The sequence below is a fragment of the Pelophylax lessonae genome (assembly GCF_965119305.1).
Source record: "Pelophylax lessonae genome assembly, chromosome: 1".
Classification (NCBI taxonomy): domain Eukaryota; kingdom Metazoa; phylum Chordata; class Amphibia; order Anura; family Ranidae; genus Pelophylax; species Pelophylax lessonae.
In genome coordinates, this window is record NC_138768.1 from 467,352,535 (window position 1) to 467,358,534 (window position 6,000).

Here is a 6,000-nt window from a genome sequence, read left to right on the forward strand (position 1 = left end):
AGTAAGCAGCCATTCACCTATTAGATCTGGACTTGCATACGGACTTTATTTTGGACTCTTGCATTGTTTTTGCTACTGGTCTTCCTCTCTCTCCCTCCATAGAGCACCGCATTCTCTCATTATTCTGTGGCTGTACCAGTCTTTTGACAATTGTGCATGTTGTGCCTACAGGGACTTTTTTTTTTTTTTTTGTGGTGCTGGACTGGTGAAAAGGTACATGTACCTTGTCTAAAATTTTAACATAGCAACTGAATCCTTTTTTTGTTCTGCATTTCAGGTGAAGTCTACTACACATAGAACAAGCTCCAGAGTTTTGCACTCAAGAGTTCATTGGATTCCCTGTCCTGTGACCTTTCAAATATATAATTGACAATTCCTCTTGTGTTTTTTATGTATTTTTATTGTGTAATGCCTAGAAGACTTCTAGGTATTAGTTATACTGCTGGACTTTATGTACATGTGATTCTAGATCTGCTGACAGGGGCTACTTGTTCTAGATACTGGTGTGAATAGTTGCCAAAAATGAAAGGCTTCTGGTGCATAAAAATGAAAATGGGTTCAGCTGTGTCAATGCCACCTTTCTCTTTGATCCTCTGAGTTCTGTGACCTATGATTTACTAATGTTTGATTTTACTTTGTATGTTACAAACTTATTACAGAAAGCATGCCATGTGCATGCAACACTGTTACTTTTTTTTTCTGTTTGAGTTGACAGAATAGGAAACTTGATGGATTTTTTTTTTTTTTTTCCCCCACACAATCTGAGTTTGTTATAAGAAGTTGACACTGGATTGTAAATTTGTCTGCAAAGAAACCACACCAATAAAGATTTCCCTCTTTTATTTGTGCAGTTTTCTTACTAGTTTTACATTGCATGTAGGACCTCTGTAGATTGGTATTCATGTTCTCATACGTAATGTACTGTCAAATCTTTGCAGTTCCAAGGCATTCTTGACATCTCATCCTCACTCGTCAATAGCAATTAAGTATTTTCTGTTAAGTGTATCTAGTTAATCCCCAATGGTAATTATTGCACTATTAAAGGACCAGAAAGCCAAAATGTGTCTAGACAAAAGATGATCCTCTCCCACTTTAATAGGTCAGATTAGACGAGGATACTATTGGCTCAGTTGACTAATGCCTGCCATATGCATTTCAAATCTCGGCTGGTTCAGCAGGAACTGGTCTAGATTGGAACCATATATGGGCAGGCGCAATGTAGAAAGTTGATCGCTCAACTTGGGTACAACCAGCCTACCGGTTTTACACGCGATTTATCACTAGTGGCTGCTACAGCTGCTAGGAATAATCGGTCTTCCCCAGGAGGGGGAAGGCTTTCCCCCACCGAGAGAATACAATGGCTTGGTGGAAGGGTTTTCCCTGTCAAGAGTCTGTGTTGATGGGGGAATCCAGCTAATTTGTTTCCTGCAACCTGTGATTGCAGGAAAGAAATCTGTTCTGTGTATGTGCTGCTTAAGCCGTAATTTTATTTCCAGCTATGTGTTTAGGCTGGCCACACGGTCTGTTTTACAATGTCTTAGTTTTGATAAATATTAAGAAAAATCATACAGAACAATTGTTTCCATGCAAACAGACCTTTGTTTCAGTCCTTTAGTAGATTTAAGGATATTGTACAATAGGACAATATGGTTGGCTTTATTTGTTTTTCATTAACCACTTTACCACCGGAGGATTTTGCTGTCTTGCGTCCAGGCCACTTTTTGCGATTCGGCGCTGTGCGAGTTTAACTGACAATTGTGTGGTCGTGCGACAACGTACCCAAACGAAATTTACGTCCTTTTTTTCCCACAAACAGAGCTTTCTTTTGGTGGTATTTGATCACCTGTGCGTTTTTTAGTTTTTGTGCTATAAACAAAAAAAGGGCGTTTATTTTGAAAAAATAACTATTTTTAACATTTATATGAAATTCCCCCCAAAAAAATGTAGAAATCAATTTTTTTTTTAAATTTTTGGCCAATTTGTTTTCTGCTACCTATGTTTGGTAAAAAAAAATCACGATAAGCGTATTTTGATTGGTTTGCGCAAAAGTTATTGCGTTTACTAACTACGGGAAAGATTTCTGTCATTTTTGGTTTTTTTTTTTTTTTTTTTTTTTTTTTTTTTTTTTTTTTTTTTTGCGGGACTGCGACATTGCGGTGGACAGATCGGACCCTTGACTGACATTTTTGACACTTTTGGGGGTACCAGTGACATTACTGCAGTAATCGGTGCTCTACATATGCACTTACTGTAAAAATGGCAGTGAAGGGGTTAATTTTATTGGAGAGGGAGGGGGTTAATGTATGCCTGGTGCTTACTAACGTGTGGGGGGGGGGGAGGTGACTGAGTGACAGAAGGACAGATCGGATGTTAGCTATGCTGAACACTCCGATCTGTCAGTCCCTGTCACTTAGGAGATCTCCTCACTCGATTCCCGACGATCAGGGCAGAGCAGCGGCGATCGATGTGAATGAAAACAGCGGGAGCGCACCTCCGGCGGCGCGTGAGCGCCGCCTACAGGGGGAGGAGTCCAGCGACGTAGGTCTACGTCGCTGGACGGGAACTAACCACTTTGCCGCAGTACGCTCCATGTGAGCGGTCGGCAAGTGGTTAATAGTCAATATGTCAAAATAACACGAGCGTCACAACTTATGAACTGAGCCCTATGTAGGTATGCATGCCTGGCTGATCTGCTTGGAAAAGCATTGAGCAGCCCAGTTAGATTTTAGCTAGGTAATTTGACCAAAAGCAGTCCAGCACTAGGACTGTAGCTATGCTGTTCCCTCTCTAGAAGCTTAAAGAGAGTTTTAATATCCGGCAAAAAATATGAACGAAGCATATCCCTGCACTGTCATTTCTGTCTGCTGATTCTCTATCAGCATTTGTCACTTCTGACAAGTTTTCTTGACACTGAGAAAAATTGTGATGGGAGGGACCTTCAGCTGATTGGCAGCCTCATCTCTGTTCCTATGAGCGGTTTGTAAGGGGCGGGGGCATGTCTCTTCCCTCAATCAGCCCTCAGAACTCTCCTCGCTAAGCTCTGCAGAGTAAATTCAGCTCTCTGCCTCCTTTTTCTGAACACTCAGACAAGCTTTAAAATTCAGCACTTTGAACAGATGTAGAGAGAAGATTGCATATAAACAGGTGAAACTGATGAAACAAACCCTCCAACTTTAAGTTGTACCTGAGGCCAGTCACGTCAACCACTTTAAATTTGGAAAGTTTCTAAAAATGTTTTAGTTCAATTTGATTTTATTGAAAGAGATTTTACAAAGTATTTCAAAGAACAGACCATATTAAAAACAGTCAGACATGGCACACATCAGGATTTGTATGGAGATCATCGGGTCCATTAGAATGTGACTGAAGAGTTGAGATATAGGTTAGCTAACAGTACCTCAATGCTACAGGTCACAGCTTTGACAGCAAGAATATCAATAGTGGTACAATTACCACCGTAGCAGGCAAGGACACAAGGGAGGCAATCAAGTGGTGATGTTGGCAGCAAATATCCAGGTAGTCCATAGTAAAATACTGGAGAACAGCAGATTAAAGCATATGGAGAACTGCATAGGGAACCGAAGACACATAATCAGAAAGAGGAAAAGGTAAAGCTAGGCGTGGAAACAGAAGTAAGGAAAGAACCTGAAGAGATGGGGGGGTGGGGGTTATGCGCTTCCCCCCCACCCCCCTACTACAGCCCACTGGCACCGGTAGCATGGGTCCTCTAAGCCAGGACTTGAAGCCATCCGAACAGCGAAACATGTCCCAGGGCGACCATGTGATGAACTATTACTCTCTGCCCCCCCCCCTCCCGTGCCAACACTCATGTCCCTGATTTTATCCAGCTCTAGGGCTCATTCGAGTCTAGAGGGTACGTGTACAGTTTTCCAATGTCTGGGGAGCACTGTCCTGCCAGCTGCCAAGAAGAACCGAAGGATATCCCTCTTGACTGGAAGGAGCCAGGTATCCGAGACAACGGGGCCAATTCCAGTGTAGCAGAAACCGTAGTCTCCTGAAGTTTGCAGTACAGAGCAATAATTTTGTTCCAAAATCTGGGGGCATTACCACCACGTAGAAGCGTTCCTCTGGATGACATGCACCGCCAACAGCGGTCTGATTTGAAGTGGGTTGATATATTTAGACGAGGAGGGGCACCTGTACCATCTGGTCAGGAGCTTGAACCCCTTCTCCTGAACTTGAGATGCGTGGGTCAAAGCAAAACACTTAATGCCAGTCAATAGGAGAAAGGTCTCGTCCCAAATCCCTACCCCATGCAGTAGTGTAGGCTGGCAGGTTAGGGTGAAGGACTCCCAGAAGTAGAGAATACAGCTGGGACACCGTGTGCGTGGGGAGATCGTCTTGATGTAAAAAGGTGTCAAACACCGAGGGGACCCCTCAGACATTGACCAGCAAGGGCAGGGTACGAACATAAGAGGGCCTGTCGCCGCTGTAACCAGCTCGTAAGGTCACCCACTAGCATGTTGAAGAGTTCTTGGGCTGTAGCAAGGAAGGGTCAGCACGTAGGAGCTGAGCCGCCCGCCGATGGTCTGACGCGTTCCAGGGTCCAAATCTCGTGCCCAAGGCTGGGGTAACAAAAGGAGTCATGGGGGCCTGAGAGGCGGCCCGATTTATTCAGGCTATCCCAAGTCCACAGGGTCTGGTAAATTAGACTGCCCAGAGAGGGCACAGGCCTATGAAGGTGCAACAGGGTCCATGGTAGGGCTCTGAGATTGAAGGGGGTGAGAAAACCGTTTTCTCTGTCGCTCATTGACAGACGTAGTCCTCCTTGATTAATATCAACACTGGTTATACTGCCCTCTACAGGAGTAGGACTAGACAGGAAAGAAAACGTTCTGGCCACACCTTAGGGGCAGTCCCAGAGGGTATATCCTCTCTCTGCTACAGCAAATCAATTTTTTTTCTGTAGTTAGGAGTAAGGACCTAAGTTCCTTGCTGGGATCTTTGGTCCTGGCAAGATTTTTTAGAAATACTTTTTTAGGCAGCTTTTCTTCTCCAGTGTTCCTGTGAGATCTTCAAGCAAGTACGCTGAAACTGGGCGACGGGCTGGATGTTGAGATCCAGTGGTCACCCCAGTTTAGCCTACGCGCGCGTGCAGGCCATAGCTCTGCGCTGGGTCGGCCGCGACATAGTCCCACTGGACGGGGACTGACCCTGCGAGTTAAAACGTCTCGCCTGGACGCCAATGACCAACGGAGTCACGGCGTCCACATTGGTCGACAGCCCCCCCACTCCGGTGGAGAGGGGTTCTGTCAGGAGTTGGCGCCCGCCTGGTTTCCGGTATGGTGAGTAAAATGTTCCTCCTGTCGGGTTTGTTGGTGGACGCGGGCCCCTCTCTGGGATGGATGGACGTGATCCTAACAGGTGTCATTAATCCCCCTCTTTAAAAAAAAAAAAAAAAAAATGCTTGGTTTGGGAGGTTTGGGAGCTGACTATAGTCACTATAAAGGAGATACTGAAATCAGTGGCAGACTGTTAAAAGGCATTACTATTAAGGTATAGAGGTATCTTACCTGACATAATACAGGCCGATGCCTATGCCTGGATTACCGCAGGCGCCATCCTTCCATAAAGCCGGTCACCTTCTCAGGCCGCACAGCCTCCTGCAGGCCTCACAGGCCGAGGACTACCTCCCGCAGGCCGCACAGGCCTCCTAGGCCGAGGACTGCCTCCCGCAGGCCGCACAGGCCGAGCACACTCCCGCAGGCCGCACAGGCTGAGCACACACTCCCGCAGGCCGAGGGCAACCTCCCGCAGGCCGCTACTACCTTGCAAACCGCCGCTATCCTCCACAGGCTGCCGCTATTTTCCCGCAGATCGCACGGGGCCACAATTTTGGCGTAGCCTCGTGTCTCTAGCATGGGGGCGGCCATGTTTGAGGTGACCAAACACCTCGAGGAGCAATTGGGAGGCGCTGGAAGGCGTGTAAAGGGGCGGAGCCGCCTCCTTTACCCTGGAAAGCAAGCCAAAGACTTCCTG

General features: G+C 46.1%; 1 protein-coding gene across 1 annotated transcript in view; it reads left to right on the top strand.

Annotated features, from left to right (window-relative positions):
- BSG (basigin (Ok blood group)) overlaps nucleotides 1-354 on the top strand; it is a 36,899-nt gene extending 36,545 nt beyond the window's left edge. Inside the window, exon 8 of the mRNA XM_082269401.1 lies at nucleotides 278-354. The gene's annotated coding sequence lies outside the window, so the exon portion shown is untranslated. The remainder of the gene's footprint in view (nucleotides 1-277) is intronic.
- Nucleotides 355-6,000: the final 5,646 nt, after the last annotated feature.